Source organism: Triturus cristatus, chromosome 2_1 (genome assembly GCF_964204655.1).
Source record: "Triturus cristatus chromosome 2_1, aTriCri1.1, whole genome shotgun sequence".
NCBI lineage: Eukaryota > Metazoa > Chordata > Amphibia > Caudata > Salamandridae > Triturus > Triturus cristatus.
The window spans coordinates 873,231,928-873,251,457 of record NC_140581.1 but is presented as its reverse complement, the minus strand read 5'-3'; positions in this window follow the sequence as shown (position 1 = coordinate 873,251,457).

Here is a 19,530-nt window from a genome sequence, read left to right as displayed (position 1 = left end):
CCTCCCGATCGCTCACTGAATGCTAATTGGCTGTCGAGTGTCTCTCTACATTCGAAACCAGGAACTGTTGGCGGCCATTTTCTGCCTCGGTAGAAGCGAGGCTGAAGAAGCAAGGGGAATAAGTGTGTAAAACATATAAAGGGGGCAGAGTGGAAATACTCTGACCCTCTAGAGGTGCTTAGTGGGTCCCAGAAGGACCCCCTGGGGCCCCCTTTAAAAAAAAAAAAAAACGGCGAAATTGGGGCACGGTGCGCGCATCCTATCGCGTTGGATGCACGGATTCTCACGCGTTGGGTGCGTGGATCCATGGCAATGTTTTTTGAAAATAGACAAGAAATCATTGGTTGTATGACTACTTTCTACTATCCCTGGGCGTTACACTACGCTTCGCCCACGTAGCGCTGCCTGCTTCGCAGTTTTCGAAGTAGGCGAAGCAGGCAGCGCTACGCACACGCCAGGGCGAAGCGTAGCTGCCTGCCACCCGCCGCCCGCCTCCCGCCCACCCTCCTTTTAAATTAATACCCTGCATGTTAAATAATTAAAAGTAAAGAGACTTACCTGAAGCGCGGCATCTCCGGGGCTCCCTCTTCCTCATTTTCAACTTCTTGCGACAAATGCGCATGCGCGGACGCCCGCGCATGAGCATTTCTCGCAAGAAATGCGCATGCGCGGGCGTCCGCGCATGCGCATTTGTCACAAGAAGTTGAAACAAGGAAGGGGGAGCCCCGGAGACGCCGCGCTTCAGGTAAGTCTCTTTACTTTTAATTATTTAACATGCAGGGTATTAATTTAAAAGGAGGGTGGGCGGGAGGCGGGTGGCGTGTAGTGGGGCTACGCGGAGCGCGCGAGTGTGCGTAGATTTGGGCACACTACGCGCTGCTTCACGTAGCCCCACTATGCCCACTACGCCCACCCTTACTTTCTACACTGAAAGGTAGGGTGTATATTTCTGTTTTTTAAAGGTATGATTCTTATTGGTTAACAAAAACAGATTGTAAGGAACATTATATATGATAACTGTGTTGTTTTTATATTTTGGTAGAATTAGAAACCAGTCATTGTTTATGAATTTGTGAAATGAGTTATGTTATGTTTCTATACTAAAATAAAGTACTACTTCTAGATGAAGAAATGTATTTTGGTATAGTGCAAGGGATAGTGTTGTTTGTCTAGAATCACACAGTGAGTCTGTGTGCATTTGAGAACCACTGTGAGAGAAGCATTTGGTAACATCGTGTATTTGCTGACAGATAACTGTTTTAACTTGTCATGTTGTGAAGTTTTAGTAGCATTAGAAGAGAGTTATGGCTTATGAGTTGATTAAATGAGTCAGGCTTTGACAGAAAAGTGCAGTCCTGAAATATGTAGATTGTGTGCAGTTCCCTTACCAGTTGCACTGTAGTGAATGAGTTTTGGTAAACTCCTAGGGATAGTGGTGCTTGTCTAGAATCACAGTGTGAGTTAGTGTGTATTTGGAATCAGTGTGAGAGAAGCATTTGGTGACATCATGTATTTGCTGACAGATAACTTTTTAAAAACCTGTCATGTTGTGAAGTTTTAGTAGCATTAGAATCCAGTCTTTGCTTATGCATTGATTAAATGAGTCATGCTTTGACACTGATGTGCTGTACTTAAGTATGTAGATTGTGTTCAGTACCATTAACTCTTCTAGACTAGTGAATGAGTTTTGGTAAACTCCTAGGATACTGTTGATTGTCTAAAACCACACTGTGAGTCTGTGTGCATTTGGGTAAGGAGTGTGAGAGAAGCATTTGATAACATCGTGTATTTGCTGACAGATAACTGTTTTAAAACTGGTCATGTTGTCAAGTTTTAGTAGCATTAGAAGCCAGTCTTTGCTTATGCTTTGATTAAATGAGTCAGGCTTTGACACAAAAGTGCAGTCCTGAAATATGAAGATTGTGTGCAGTTCCCTTTCCACTTTCACAGTAGTGAATGATTTTTGGTACACTCCTAGGTATAGTGGTTGTTGTCTAGAATCACACTGTAAGTCTGTGTGCATTTGGGAACCACTGTGAGAGAAGCATTTGGTAACATCGTGTATTTGCTGACAGATAACTATTTTAAAACCTGTCATGATGTCAAGTTTTAGTAGCATTAGAAGCCAGTCATTGCTTATGCGTTGATTAAATGAGTCAGGCATTGACACAAAAGTGCAGTCCTGAAATATGAAGATTGTGTGCAGTTCCCTTACCACTTTCACAGTAGTGAATGATTTTTGGTAAACTACTAGGGATAGTGGTGCTTGTCTAGAATCACACTGTGAGTCTGTGTGCATTTGGGAACCACTGTGAGAGAAGTGTTTGGTAACATCGTGTATTTGCTGACAGATAACTGTTTTAAAACATGTCATGTTGTCAAGTTTTAGTAGCATTAGAAGACAGTTATGGCTTATGCTTTCATTAAATGAGTCAGGCATTGACAGTAAATTGCAGTCGTGAAATATGTAGATTGTGTGAAGTTCCCTTACCACTGGCACTGTAGTGAATGAGTTTTGGTAAACTCCTAGGGATAGTGGTGCTTTTCTAGAATCACACTGTGAGTTAGTGTGTATTTGGGATCACTGTGAGAGAAGCATTTGGTAACATCATGTATTTGCTGACAGATAACTGTTTTAAAACCTGTCATGTTGTGAAGTTTTAGTAGCATTAGAATCCAGTCTTTGCTTATGCGTTGATTAAATGAGTCATACTTTGACACTGATGTGCTGTACTTAAATATGTAGATTGTGTGCAGTACCATTAACTCTTCCAGACTAGTGAATGAGTTTTGGTAAACTCCTAGGATAGTGTTGCTTGTCTAAAATCACACTGTGAGTCTGTGTGCATTTGGGTAAGGATTGTGAGAGAAGCATTTGGTAACATCATGTATTTGCTGACAGATAACTGTTTTAAAACCGGTCATGTTGTCAAGGTTTAGTAGCATTAGAAGCCAGTCTTTGCTTATGCTTTGATTAAATTAGTGAGGCTTTGACACAAAAGTGCAGTCCTGAAATATGAAGATTGTGTACATTTCCCTTACCACTTCTACAGTAGTGAATGATTTTTGGTAAACTCCTAGGTATAGTGGTTGTTGTCTAGAATCACACTGTGAGTCTGTGTGCATTTGGGAACCACTGTGAAAGAAGCATTTGGTAAAATTGTGTATTTGCTGACAGATAACTATTTTAAAACCTGTCATGTTGTCAAGTTTCAGTAGCATTAGAAGCCAGTCATTGCTTATGCGTTGAATAAATGAGTCAGGCATTGACACTAAAGTGCAGTCGTGAAATATGTAGATTGTGTGCAGTTCCCTTACCACTTCCACTGTAGTGAATGAGTTTTGGTAAGCTGCTAGGGATAGTGGTGCTTGTCTAGAATCACACTGTGAGTTAGTGTGTATTTGGGATCACTGCGAGAGAAGCATTTGGTAACATCATGTATTTGCTGACAGATAACTGTTTTAAAACCTGTCATGTTGTGAAGTTTTAGTAGCATTAGAATCCAGTCTTTGCTTATGCGTTGATTAAATGAGTCATGCTTTGACACTGATGTGCTGTACTTAAATATGTAGATTGTGTGCAGTACCATTAACTCTTCCAGACTAGTGAATGAGTTTTGGTAAACTCCTAGGATAGTGTTGCTTGTCTAAAATCACACTGTGAGTCTGTGTGCATTTGGGTAAGGATTGTGAGAGAAGCATTTGGTAACATCGTGTATTTGCTGACAGATAACTGTTTTAAAACCGGTCATGTTGTCAAGTTTTAGTAGCATTAGAAGCCAGTATTTGCTTATGCTTTGATTAAATTAGTGAGGCTTTGACACAAAAGTGCAGTCCTGAAATATGAAGATTGTGTGCAGTTCCCTTACCACTTCTACAGTAGTGAATGATTTTTGGTAAACTCCTAGGTATAGTGGTTGTTGTCTAGAATCACACTGTAAGTCTGTGTGCATTTGGGAACCACTGTGAGAGAAGCATTTGGTAACATCATGTATTTGCTGACAGATAACTATTTTAAAACCTGTCATGTTGTCAAGTTTTAGTAGCATTAGAAGCCAGTCATTGCTTATGCGTTGATTAAAGGAGTCAGGCATTGACACTAAAGTGCAGTCGTGACATATGTAGATTGTGTGCAGTTCCCTTACCACTTCCACTGTAGTGAATGAGTTTTGGTAAGCTGCTATGGATAGTGTTGTTTGTCTAGAATCACACTGTGAGTCTGTGTGCATTTGGGAACCACTGTGAGAGAAGTGTTTGGAAAATGTTGTATTTGCTGACAGATAACTGTTTTAAAACATGTCATGTTGTCAAGTTTTAGTTGCACTAGAAGACAGTTATGGCTTATGCTTTCATTAAATGAGTCAGGCATTGACAGTAAATTGCAGTCGTGAAATATGTAGATTGTGTGCAGTTCCCTTACCACTTGCACTGTAGTGAATGAGTTTTGGTAAACTCCTAGGGATAGTGGTGCTTGTCTAGAATCACACTGTGAGTTAGTGTTTATTTGGGATCACTGTGAGAGAAGCATTTGGTAACATCATGTATTTGCTGACAGATAACTGTTTTAAAACCTGTCATGTTGTGAAGATGCAGTACCATGTACTATTCTGTTCACTGTGGCAGAACTGAAAATTTAAAGGTTTTACCTAAGCACTGTCCTAGAAGTAGTCTGATCATTTAGTTAGTTTCTAAGTACCAAATAGATTGCTTCAAATGTCTATGCAGTATGCATGTAGTGTTCTAACATACTATATACTTGTCTTTTACACCTTCAATTCCCTAGTGAGTATCCATACACTTCCAGGAAACACCCTGTCACTTCCTTTGCAGTCCTCTAGAGACCCATTCAACAGCATGTACTAATCCATTCACTGTGCCAAGACCCAAACACTTATAAATTCACAAAGACACTCTCTTTCCAGTACTCTAATGATTCAGCCACTGCCTAAGTATTCATGCACTGAGCCAGGTCTTAGCACATGGACTTCTTCAAACCCCTATCCACTATGCATGCAGTCCTCTAACCACCTACACACTTGTCTTCCACACCTTCAATTCCCCAGTCAGTATCCATTCACTTCCAGCAAACACCCTGTCACTCCCCTTGCACTCCTCTAGTGATCCATTCAGCATCATGTACTAATCTATTCACTGCGCCAAACCCCAACCACTTATAACTTCACCCAGGCACACTCCTTGCAGTACTCTAATCATTCAGTCAGTACCCAAGTACTGATCCAGTAACCCAGGCCTTAGTATTTGGACTGCTTCAAACCCTTATCCACTATGCATGCAGTCTTCTAACCACCTACACAATTGTCTTTCACACCTTCAATTCCCTAGTCAGTATCCATACACTTCCAGGAAACACCCTGTCACTCCCTTTGCAGTCCTCTAGTGACCCATTCAGCACCATGTACTAATCCATTCACTGTGCTAAAACCCAAACACTTATACATTCACCAAGATGCTATCTTTGCAGTACTCTAATCATTCACTCAGTGCCTAAGTATTCATGCACTGAGCCAGGCCTTAGTAAATGGACTGCTTCAAACCCCTATACACTATGCATGCAGTCTTCTAACCACCTAGACACTTGTCTTTCACACTTTCAATTTCCTAGTCAGTGTCCATACAGTCCAGCACTTGTCACTGCCTTTGCACTCCTCTAGTGACCCATTCAGTACCAAGTACTAATCCATTCCCTGTGTGAAAAGCCTAGCACTTATAAATTCACCTAGGCACTCTCCTTGCTGTACTCTAATCATTCAGTCAGTACCCAAGTAATCATGCAGTGAGCCAGGCCTTAGCACATGGACTGCTTTAAATGCCTATGCAGTATGGATGCAGTCCTCTAATCACCTACACAGTTGTGTTTCACACCTTCAATTCCCTAGTTAGTATTCATACTCTTCTAGCAAATGCCCTGTCACTCACCCAGTGTGTCTCCTTATAGTACTGTAATCATTTAGTCAGTTAGCATGTAGAGTTTTAGTGAGGTAGGCTTTAGGGCATGAACTGCTTCAAAGTAGTATGCACTATGCATGCAGTGCTTTAACTATCGTCACACTTGTGGTTCAGGGACATAGTTTCTTAGTCAGTATTTATATAAAATGTGTTTGTACAATAATGGAATTAGTATAATTTTGAAAGTTATTAATATACATTTATTTGTGATTCTTTTTTACAGATACAGAATAGGAGTGTTTCTCATCTGTTTGCACTCTTCTCGTGCAAGATTCTTCGGATGAAGGGTCCTTAGGTGTTTCATCATACTTGCCATGCCGCATGAGTATTTTTTGTTAGGATCCCCTCGTAACAGAACTCTTTTGAAAATCTTGTGCATGATCAAGGTGGCATTGGTCTTTGTTTGCCCCTTGGGAAAAGTAAAAAATTTCCTCACCACTGAAGAAAAACGTTGTGGGCGTGGTGCCTTCTGCAACAAAAATTCCTCAGATTCGGTAAATATTTTAAAGCGGCAACACTTACAGTTTTTGTAAGTTAAACTTATAAAATTTTGTTAGCTGTATGCATTTTATATATCTGTGATTTGATTCTTGTGGTATTTTGTTGAGAATACCATGTTGTTTTTTTTTTAACAATCTTTCTGATTTTCCATGTCTGTCGTCGACATCCATGGTCTCCACAGGAGTGTTCCGCCTTGTTGTTTTGTATTATTGTTGTTACATTTTGTTTATTAGTTTATCGTTCATATATATGTTAATAAAAAAATTACGTTTGAAAATAGTTTATCGTTTACATATTTATGATTATAAAAAATAAAGTTTGAAAAAAAAATTAATAAAGTTTTTGGTTGTTCTCTTAACTGCTGTGTGACTCTTTCTTGTTCTTATTACTGTTATTTGATGGAGTCCACCATGGTGTTAAATTTTGGGGCACTTATCGCTGGAATACTGGTGATATCTGCAGTTTGCACCAACTTCTGAATAGTGGGTTAGATTTATCTCAACTTTACTTCCGTTAAAGTGCTGATAATGAAATGGAGACTAGCCGTTCTCGCGCAAAAAGACACGAAGTGCACCTTTCCAATTTATTCTAAATACTAAAATCCTGTATTGAATTGCACTGAGGTATTGGCTGCACTTACAGTGTACACACAAAATCTATTTAGAAATCTCATTGTATTTATATTGATTGGGAATAGTGTGTCAGGTGCTGGATCTTGACGAGATACACTGCTCAGTTCGTATATTGATCTGCACACGAAAAAATCACAACTTTCACACCAATTGCAATGCGAAACAAGTTCCGGCGATAAGACACGTTAGCACCAGGGATTTTACACCTGCTTTCTGCTGGTGTTAAGCAGGACAACTACCTGCACCATGAGAGGGAACACAGCCAAGAGCCACACCAGAACACCCACAGGTGCCATAGAGTCAATGAGCATGATACAGGGATACCCATGAGGGCCAGAAGACTCATCTCAACAACTCCAGTACCGCCAATGCCCCCCAAACCCACATCTTAGTAAGTGTGTCCCTGTGGTCATTGTCTTAGCATGATAGGCACGAGCCCTGCAACATCACAGTGTGCTGTCACCTCAGCGTTGGCAGTGAGCCTGGACGTGTAGCTACGCACGCATCCTCCTGCATGCACAACTGGCGTGTGCTGGTCTGGGGTTCACAGGTCAGTGCAGGGGTGTGCCTATCCGGCAAGGGGAACGGGTGTCTCGAACATGTCCGTGTACAGGAAGTGCGGTAAGTGTGTTCTGGTGTGGCCTGCTACAAGAGCCGCAGTAGTCGATGTTGTAAAGTGGCATGCACCACCTCCAAACGGCACTGTGATGGTGTAGTTGGAATGTAGCAGGACATACGCAAATAGGCATTACAATGGTGTGCCGTATGAGTGCACGAGATACAACAGCGCACCGTACAAAAGTGTGGGGGCTCGTGGGATGGAGGAGCAGCCGTTTGGCAACATAACACACAGTGAACTCGACCATGTGCCACATGCTGGGCATCTCATCCATGATGACCACGGTCGCAGACATCCCACAACAACAACGACTGGCCTTTGTACACATCCTATATGAATGCAGCGTGGTTTTCACTTATATGCTCGTTTAGCGGTGTGATGTTGGTGGGTTGTGTGACTTGTGCTCCTTGTTGGTGTGTTTCATTTTGGCCATTGTTAGTCTATATGTGTGTTGTACTTAATTGTGCATGTGTGCCATTCTGCCCATCTCTCCCCTCCCCCCACTCCCTGCTTCTTCCTCTTCCTAGTGCTGTTGTGTCTATAATTTTGTTGCTGCACACATAAATACATGTAAAGAATAAATTAGAATAGTTCCTTGATTCTTTTAGGTTTCAAAACTTCTCTATTGGTTTCTTTTTAATTTTCCATATGAACCGTTTTTTTAATATTCAACAACACATAGAAGTCGGAAGTGCAACGTATTCTATCAACACACTTTCTAGAACATTCTACAACACGTGCAGGTTAAAAGTTCATCAATTTTTAAAAACGTAACGATATTTTTTTGCAACATTTTCTAGAACATTTAACGACACGTGCAGGTTAAAAGTTCACGATTGTTTTAAGTTTCAACAGTGCCTTTCAAATGCAAGCAGCAGGTGTGGTTGAGCTGAGCAAATTTTATCCTATGATATGTACTCCACGTTGAAACTGCTTTTTCTTAACCAATCACAAAGATGCTTTTCCACAAAACTAATGTGTACCCTACTTTTAAAAAAGAATGCTTTTCATGATATCTTTATAGATAGGAATAAGCATTTAAAAAACCTTTGAAATTCACTGAAAAAACCATAGGTTTCATGCACGTTAAAGTTAGGAATTGGCATTTAAAAAACCTTTGAAATTCACTGAAAAAACCATAGGTTTCAGGCACGTTATAGTTAGGAATTAGCATTTAAAAAACCTTAGAAATTCACTGAAAAAAACCATAGGTTTCAGGGGCGTTATAATTAGCTGGACATTTCCCTCGTACAAAACCCTAGAAATTCCCCTGTTATAGTTAGTTCAGCTAACTATAACTCGCGCCCCCGCAATGCACTGCTGATGACATCACATATTACATCACTCATGACATGGTCAGTGACATCACTGATGACATCTCAAATGACATCACTGATGACATCACTGATTACGTCATCCATGTGATAAATTAGTGAATCTTCTCACACCCTAATATAACCTTTGATACACCGACTCAAAATTTCAAACGGCCATTTTGACAACCATAGATACTCCAATACCAATAACTACACACCCACTCATTGACTTTTAGGTCTACATACATGTCCACTCACTCTCCTGTACAGTCACTCATACTTACAGTCACTCTGTGCATTTATACACCTATATAGACACTCACACACCACCAATCATCCATTGAGGTACTGACACATCTAGTCAGTCATGCAAATAATTAATCACAGTCCAATTTACTCACCTATACAATTAAACACACTCAAGTTCACTTACTCATAAAAATACTAACAAATTCTGTGTCTTCCTGCAGAAAAGCAAACAGCACATGACACAGATATCCTTGCACTATGGCGCATACACCCACTCCCAAAATCACACACTCTCACAAATAGATAGTTATATACTCTTACACACATATATACTGCGTTTCACATATATAGTTACTGACACATGTACATCTTAAAAACATGCACCCACTGAATCACCCACTCACACATCTAGTCACAGAGTCACACACACCCTACCCACACAAACACTCAGGCACCCATACAGATACTCAGACAACCAATCAATAACCCATATAGACACTCATATAGCTATTCACAAAACCATGCAGCCACTTATACACCAACATACAGACACATACAGACATTCACACAGTTTAGTCACTAGTCTGCAGTAAGATACATTTAATGACTCACTTAAAGAGTCAGTTACACACCTAGAAAATCATCCATTCACACACTTGTACACCCACTTATTTTTCAACAGGCCTGTCCCTATATATATTAAACATATTAAAACTGTTCAGAAACACATACTCAATGGATGATGTCATCAGTGATGTCATCAGTGATGTCATTTGAGATGTCATCAGTGATGTCATCAGTGATGTCACTGACCATGTCATGAGTGATGTAATATGTGACGTCATCAGCAGTGCATTGCGGGGGCGCAATTAATAGTTAGCTGAACTAACTATAACAGGGGAATTTTTAGGGTTTTGTACGAGGGAAATGTCCAGCTAACTATAACGCCCCTGAAACCTATGGTTTTTTCAGTGAATTTCTAAGGTTTTTTAAATGCTAATTCCTAACTATAACGTGCCTGAAACCTATGTTTTTTTCAGTGAATATATAGATAGATAGATAGATAGATAGATAGATAGATAGATAGATAGATAGATAGATAGATAGATAGATAGATAGATAGATAGATAGATAGATAGATAGATAGATAGATAGATAGATAGATAGATAGATAGATAGATAGATAGATAGATAGATAGATAGATAGATAGATAGATAGATAGATAGATAGATAGATATGTATATATATGATTCAAGGAAGAAGGAAGGTAAAGTAATTTGGTCAGAATGACTGGATTACTGGTGCTGGGTTTATTTAGAACCTAGGTTTTAAGGATGAGTAACTTAGACACTAGACTGTGTCATCTTCTTCCTAAATAAATACACTAAATACACTTATAGATACAGATATGGTGAGAGAGTAAGAGAAGAAAAAGAGTATTACATCACACATGGAAGGAATTAGAAGACTTGAAAGATAGGCAAACAGGAAAGAATGGAAAAAAAGAACCAGAGACCCCAAAAGGGAGGTGCAACATGCTGGGTTTCCGGATCAACAATTTTCCAAGGAACGCCAGCATGGTTCCCGCTGCTGGGGGGGGGGGGGGGGGCAGTTTTGGTAGCCACGGGTTGAGGTGGGGTTCCCCCGTGTCCAAGCGGAGCTAATAGAACAATGAGGCACTGATTGGACTAATCCATGTTGGCTGAGGAACCTGAGCAGGTCTGTGGCTTTGAGTAGGTCAGCCCTGCCTCCTGCTTGCCGCGGATCACAAACACGATGCCACCTCAGATCAGAATCCGGGGCTAATGAAGGAGCAATTAAGCTATAAGGAGGAAGTCAGAGGTGCCAGGTGTAAAATCTAGATGGTGCTGAGCAGGGGTCATCATGCTAATCAGTGGAGATACTGGGGAGCTGGCTCCTGGACTATAGGGCAGTAGGTCTTGGGCCCAGTGTTGCAATGCAGCAAGCACAGGGAGCGATGAGGCATTTTGGAGTGAGGGTGAGTTCAGCCCAGTAGGCCGATGACGTTCTCACATGACAGCCATTAGCACATTGTTCTTCTTTGCTGGGTCAGCCAGTTACAGCCTTGGAAAGCAAGCCCATTTGAGTGTCGATTGGTGCCTCAGTGGAAAGAACTTGCAATCACATGTCCCCTTAGGGCCAAAAGATAAGTGTATGGGGACCAAAGAAATATTTCTCCCCTTGTCAGTTGGTGCCATCCTCACACAAGGATGAATTGGTGGATCCTCGCACTGCCACTCTAACACAAGGTGAGGCACTGCTTCACAATGTGCTTAAGGACTAGAAAGAAACAATTGGCAGCATTGACCACAAAGTCAGGACTATTGCAACAACTCATGAAAGTAGAGGATCAGGTGAACGACCAGTAGGATGCAGTAAATGGATGAGAGCCGTGCCATTTCTTACATTGTCTCGTTTAAGGCAAAGTGGGGGTACCTGACAATACAGTGAGGGCAAGGCATCTGAAGGCTCTTTTTGTTGAGGAAATTGAATATTTAATGGAAATTATGCTAGTTTTCTCCAAATTATTTTGTTAGGACCAGAGGTAAGGTGATGCTGGATGTTCACAGGGCGCTACATCTGCCAATTCTCGGCCTTGCAGGTTACAAGTCAGTAAACACTGTATTGTCTTGGTCAGGCTAGAAATGCCAGAAATGTTGGATGCTGTTACTCAGGTAGCCTCCAAAAACCAAGGGTAACCAACAGAGGTAATTAAATACTGACGCTCCTTGACTTTCACAGGACCACAGAAAGCAGGATAGAGCTTCAGACAGTTGAGGGCGTTCCGGTTCAGGCTTGGAGGTGTTTATCTCTCTGGCCAGGGGTGGCTCCTCCACGTGGGCGGAGGAGCTTCTGCCCACTGCTTTCTGGGAGTGCGAGAACCAGAAACATAAAATGGAATAAATACCATTTTATGTTTCTGCTTCTCGCACTGCCAGAAAGCAGAAGAAGGGTTTTGGTTGGGGGCAGGCGAATGGGCGTATCGGGGAGGAGTGGCTAGCCTGATGTTATGGGCGCTGACTGTTTGGTCAGCCCCAGGGCGGACCAAACCAGTCATGCACACTCTCCCGTTTTCTCCATGTAGACTGCATTCAGCCTGCATGGAGGAAACGGCCTCCCCATAGACGCCTGTGCGGTCGGCGTCCCAGCCAATCACAACACTGTCATTGCAGCATAGTGATTGGCTTAGGGAAGGAGAGGGAGCCTGCCTGCCTCTGCTTCCTGTGAGCAGAGAGAGGAGACGTGATGCAGGACCGGAGGCGAAGGTAAGTTTTATTTCTTTTTTAATTTAATTAAATCCCCCACTCTCCCCGCAACCCCCTGCCCGTGTGACTCCCCACCCGTTACTCATGCCGGCTGCAACTGTCTCTGGCACCCAGAAAACCTTTGTGTGCAGTGTGGGGGAATGGTATACTCCTTTACTGATCCCAAGGCAGTAAGGAACATTTGGAGAACCAGAGAACGAGATCCCAGTATGGAAAAGCAGAGGGGAGTTCAGGGACAATCTGATGAGGGTGGTCACGAGATGGCTGGATGGTCAAACTAGTTACCATGGGGTTAGGAAACAATGGAACTGTTTGACAATAACTGCCTTGTTTTCTAGGTGTTTCTTGTACCTCCGTTCCAATTAGTTTATTCTTTAGGGAATACAGGCTAAGAATATACTGTGGTGGGGGGTTCTATATAAGTTAGGGATTAGACACTGTAATGAGACATTTTGTATTGTTGGGCTTTACTCTGCAGAGCAACGTTATGCATATCGTTACCCGTGTCTCGGTTCAATATAAAAAGGTTTAAACCTAAAAGAGGCACAAAATGGGAAAGGCTAGCGTATAATGATAAGGCTTGATAAACCCTGAGAATGCATTTCCCTTAGTGTCAGGGAGCTGCTGTTCTGAACTGACGCTTGCAAATGTTACCTTTGACCTCATTTCAACAGAAGCATTTAATCCATAATTCAAAGAGTGCGGCGAAAGAAGAACGAGGCTGCGAAGCAAGGTGTCAGCCAGTGTCAGCGTGTGTTCTGCTGATGGAAACTCTCTGTAGCTATAAAGAGGAGAAAAGATCCCTTTGGAGAATTGCTCCTAATTACCCTTACTCTGTTCCTGAAACTGTTGAACTAAAGCCATAAAGTCTTTCTAGCCGTGTAATAAAAGGCTGTGTCATACACTGAGTGTTCATAGTGTATTCATTGCAGACACCATATTAGAGGAGGTGAGCACTGAACATGCCTACGTCAGCGCGGTGCAGTCCTGTCATGCCCATTTGATCTGATCCCATCTTACACAACTCCTGACTTGTAAGTTTATCCCGCTTATCTTAATATTTGTTGCTTTCTACCTGGAAATAAACCTATTTACTAAGAGTTTGAGCATAAGTGTTTCCTGGAATCTCTCCCACCAACATGGGTCTGAATTTGGCTCTTTCTGATGGAACTCGTGTAACTACCTGACAAGGGGCTGCTTTGTTGTTTGATTGACACTACTACCAAGGACCATCGGCTTATGGGTCAGGGGGTGAGTAAATCAAACAAATATATCTGGTTCCAATTCACGAGAAGCCCACCGAGGTCTGGGTGCCAGGACCCCCAGTTCACCATCCGCATTAAAACTACCAAGTACACTGACAACCAAGAATAAAGTCCTTACACACACTCACACATACAACATCCAATACCCAGCCCTTGCTTCACAATTTGATGCAACAGTTTACATTGCCTTGCACCACTGAAGGGTCCATGGATCTTCCCCAACCTATGTCTGCCAAAAGTCACGTTATGCTGAAACAACCTGAAAACACTTACATCCAGCCATGTTGATGCAGCTGCCAGTCTCTTTACAAGCAGTTCATTCAAAATGGTTCTGCTTGGGAAAGCTGAATACATCTTACACAAACTTGTCAAGTGCTCAAACTCATGCTGTTACCTATTTTCCACCATATACAACTACAGCAGATTTTACGACTGCAGCAGTTCCTGCCTGGGACAAAAAGTACAACAAGCTCCTCTCCTTCTTATCTAAAATCAGAAATATCCACAGCAAAATCATCTATACTACACTCTGTTAACATACCATCAACCTCCCCTCCTACACCTGACTTTCCTGCAACGCTTCTGAATTCTACACTGATCAAGTGTGTGATAACTACATTTGCCTTTGCACCCCAGTACTGTGCCCTTGGTCTTATCTCCTTGTTCTTGGCACTGTCAGTCTCCATATCAAAGAAGATCTTTCTAACCCAGTCTTAAAAAGATAATACTTGAACCCTTGGGCCTCAACAATGACCATCCCCCCAACAATTAATTGATGCAAAGCACATGCATTGCTTACCGCCCTCATGTTTCCTTTATTACATGATTGGGCGCCGCCACTTACGTCAGGATAACAGCACCGCCCTGGCCAGTTAAGAATGACATCAAAAAGCTTCCCGCATAGGCCACGCTGCAATTCTACACACTTGCAACCAAGAACTCTTCCATATTGTAGAGTGGCACCTGTCAACTAATGTGCCGGAGTGCCTCAGCAGGGATATGATGTGCTCTGTAACTGCAATTTCAGTGCAATGCATGCCAACATAACCTTCCTCTGGCAAGTGTTCAAGAAAGTTGTCAAATTACAGTTAAATAATTTCTAGCAACAAGTACGTGTGTAGAACACCTGACAGCTTAAAGAGGATGACAATGCTGTATTGAAGAAATGTAAAACATGAGTAAATACATTCAAGTATTTGAGTAACACAATGAAAGATAAAGAAAAGACAAAAGCTGAGGTTGTTCAAATAACACCTGCTTGAGCAAAAAAGACTGGAGGTAAATGCGCTGCCTGACTGAAAGAAAGAGATAATACGTGGCTTGAGATTTCTCATGTACACAACTAAAGTGAAAGCCCTTACCCTGGAACAAATGGTGAAATAAGCTGTTGGAAGTTGATTACTCGGATTTCTTTTATTGAGAAATCAGCATGGAAATACAAATTAAGTTACAAACTATGGGACGATTTTTAGAGATAATTGTATAAATACAACTACTCAACAATTAATATAAACAAACAAAAAAAGAAGAGTAAAAAGGCTAGTGAATTAATCTGACCATAACAACTTAAATCAGCAAATCAACGAGAGACCTTAATAAAATGACTCTTCGGTTTAGGTTCACGGCCCTTCTTCTTATAAACACTGGTTACTCTTTTACAAAGTGGAGTTAAGCCACTTTTTGTGGCTTAATGCCCCTTTTAAATATGGTACCCTTTCACACAGTTTTCTCCGTGGAAGGGACATGCAATGGGTGTTGTTGTGGGTGTTTCACCGCAACACCCATTGCTTTTTGATGCTGCCTCAGATTTACAAGGATCTGTAAATCTGAGGTAGCGCAAAAAACTAACACCATGCAATAACAAGCGTTAAAATGCCGCAATGAAAAGAAATACTTTTATTTCTCTTCATTTTTGCTTTTTCTATGTTTGCTGCATTCTGCAGCACACCTAGAAAGAGCAAAACACCATTCATGATTGTTCAATGTGCAGGAAGGTGTCCCTTCCTGCACATTAACAATCATTAAATAATGATGATTTGTTACTTGTATGTAGGCTACAGAATGCAGCACACATACAAGTGAAAAATCGCCATTATTGATTCTTTATGCACAGGAGGGACACCTGCCTGCACATAAACAATCATTCCCTGCACTGCAGGCCCCCTTGCACCATGGAATAAGGCTGTCTGTGTTGGCACTAGGCAGCTATTTTTAGCATCAGCACTAGGAAAACACGGGTGTGCCATATTGCTGTAAGTACGGTGCATTCCTGCGTTTTAAGGCGAAGAGGGCTGCTGCAAATTTTGCCGCAGAAACACACAAATATGCCCTTAGTTGTTCTTACACAACACACCAAATATTATTAACTAAAGGTGTAGTCTTTTTTGTGCTTGGGGTGTTCCTATTAATGCATACATTAATGGACATGGGTCATATCATTGCAATGGGTAAGAGACCAACTAATTGTAGTATATGATCAATCACAAAGGGAAGATTTCCACCCAATCCTCTCCTTCGCAGGAAGTTGAAGACTGCAATTTTAATGGAAATTGACAATTGAGTCACATAGCCTAATTAGGTGAATAAGTAAAGCTGTACTTGTTTAGGTCACATTCAGCCTAGATCACTTCTTCTTTAAGAGCAAAATATAACACTGTTTTTCCACGCTCCTTCGTAGCTCCATCAGACCCCTCGGTGTGCAATGCCACTTACATCGTGCGTATTATTGTGTCTGTTCATACCCATGATGAGTGATTCAACATCTGCACTGGGCGGAGCTCCGCATCTGTTTATTGTGGTCATCGCACTCCCGATCTACCAATAGTTTCTCTCTCATGAGGCTCCGCGCACTTATTACAGGTTCTGCTTAAAGACGATTATTCATTTATGGCGGAACAGGGGCAACGAGGACAATGGGGATGATGAAAGAGCTGTTTCACCAAATCAGAGGAACGTAAAAGTGCACTCAGGTTCCTGCCTGCTGTTGAGCAACCCAGAAAACTGCAACCCTAGAGCAACACTATACTGCCTTTCTTCGGGAGCCCTGGAAAACAATAGAGATACAGAGTATGATAGCCTAAAGACTTGAAGGCTGTATTATACTGTCCACTTGTGTCAAAGTGCTCCCTAAACTTCGATATTAGAACAACCTTTGTCAATAAATTGATGGTGGCAAACTCCAAGTGTATTTTAGAATTACGGTAGGCTCACAACGAGCTCCCATGTTAACGTCTGCTCAATGCAATATAACTAATAAAAACGTTTGTGTGAGGCTCGCTGTTCAAAACAATACAGTGCGCAGAATTACAGTTGGTTAACTCAGGTGCAAGTTCATAAGGTATGTGCTTCGTAGCCATGGAAAACAGACTGCGTCTTGGAGCTGAAGTGACGCTCGTGCGTCGAACGTGTCTTCTAGGAAACACACGTGGAGATGACGACGACAGCGGAGGAGGATGAACCGCGTCACTTTTCCCTTGACTGCAACCAAGATCTTTAATTTAGAACAGGTCGGGCTTCCGCACTCCTCAGACGCCGGTCTTAGCATGCGTTTACTACTCACTGGGGCAAACAGATCACAATTAAACTTTACAAGGGAGAAGAGAACCTCTGTAGTGGGCGGCTTACTTTATCAGGTCTCAGGACTAATGACGGCCAGCTCAGATACTTAAATAAACTGTGTGAATGAACATTATTAATTTCCCGGGGAAAATCAAAAATAAATTGACACAAGTCAAACGTTACAGGTTTCAGAAACCACTGCAGCTTATTCACCAAGGATAGGGAAAACAGTTGTATCGGACACAATGCATAAATTACGCCTACTCATATGCATAAATTCGCACATAGATTTGCATGAGTATACGTTATGGATTGCCTAATCTGTGTTAATGTATGATAATCATATGCAATTCTGGCTGCTGCCCATTTCCTCCTCTTTACGCATGCAAATTGTATGTAATGTGCTCTGGAAGAATGAGCAGCAAAAGAAAACGACTCAGCTTACAAATGGTTTTATAGTTTGGTTATTTTTCCTTCAGAACCGTAAACACGTGAATGAGTAGTGTTGTTTTGCACCGATGTTTTCGCAACTTTAGATTTATTTATGACAGGTCAGCGCCGTCGCCTCAGCCTGCTTCCACATACTCCGCAGAATTTTCAAATGACTAAAACAGTGATGCACACGCCTAATGAAACTTGAGGGGGCCCCCGTGCAAACGACATGGAGGGACCCCCCCCCATCCGGACTCAGTCAGGAGCTGTCATGCCAGGGTACTGTGCTGACGAGCCCCCCTGGAGCTCAGGCCCCACCCGCACCGCGGGTGCTGCGGTGGCTTTTGTTACATCACAACCCTCATCACCAGCCGTCTAGACTATGGCAATGCACTATATGGAACCACCCAATCAAACTCATGAGAAGACTCCAGACAATACAGAATGCAGCAGCCCAGAGGCGCAACTAGAGCCAAATTTCGGGGGGAGCTGAGCAAAAAGTTCGGGGGGGGGCTGAACATTAAGCAATAGGCAGAGTGGAGCTGCAGGGGCTCTTAGAAGGGGTGAAACAACAGCAAGGCCGCATTAACATGCAAATGGTCTTTTAAAGACCTGTGAAGTGCTCGGGTGCGGCTGCTTTTTTGCCCAGGAAGGTGTCTCATCCCGGGCTGCCTCACACGACGGGGGGGGGGCTGAAGCCCTTTGAGTCCAATGGGTGTTGCACGCCTGCAGCAGCCAGACTGATCCTGAGCCTGCCCAAAAGGACCCACATCTCCCAGCACTGGAGAGTCCTCCATTGGCTCCCCACCCAGAAGAGATGCAATTTCAAGCTCCTGACCCTCGCCTCCAAATTCCTCTATGAACAAGGACCGGCATACATGAACACCGCCTGAACTTCCACCAGCCACTCAGAAACCTACGCTCCATTCACCTTGCCCTCTCAAAGACACCGCGCATCCACCGCTGCCGCACCAGAGGACACTCCTTCTTCCACCTCACTGCCAAATTCTGGAACAGCCTTCCCCTCAACCTTCAAACAGCACCCTCATTGGCGGACTTCAGGAAGGGACTCAAGACTTGGCTCTTTGACTGAGACCTACAGCCCAGCGCCTAGCATCATGGGTGATAAGGCGCGCTATATAAGAACAGGTAGATTGATTGATACGTGTAAGCTGGAAAACCTGAACTTATGGAGTGCTTTACCCACTGTCACTTACAATTTGTTTAAGTGACAGCATTTCTATTTTTGCGAGCACTTGTATTAGGCTAATTTTTCAAGGCAAGGGGAAGTAGGAGCTAGTTTAGTTAGGAATGTTTTTTTCAGATACTGGGTGGGTTTGTGCAATGATTAAACACAAGATGACTGAAATGTACTAGCATGTGAGTGTCAAATGTACTATGGTTTTGAACAGATGGCTTAGATGTTTGTTTTTGTCTTTCCAGTTACCCCTGACAAAGGTCTAAAGGGAGGCCAACATGCATTAGGTGGAATTATGGAAGGTTATGGATATGAACTGTTCACCTCTACATGCTTAAGTTGAAGCCCGGATGGCCACGCTGAAGGCAGTTGAAAATGAAATAATAAAATACTACTGAGGAATCGCGCTGTCCTCGCAGTGATGTTGAGCGATTGGATTAAATGTTTGGATGAACTTTGAAAAAATTGGTGTACTAACTATTTAACATGAAGAACGACAGATTGA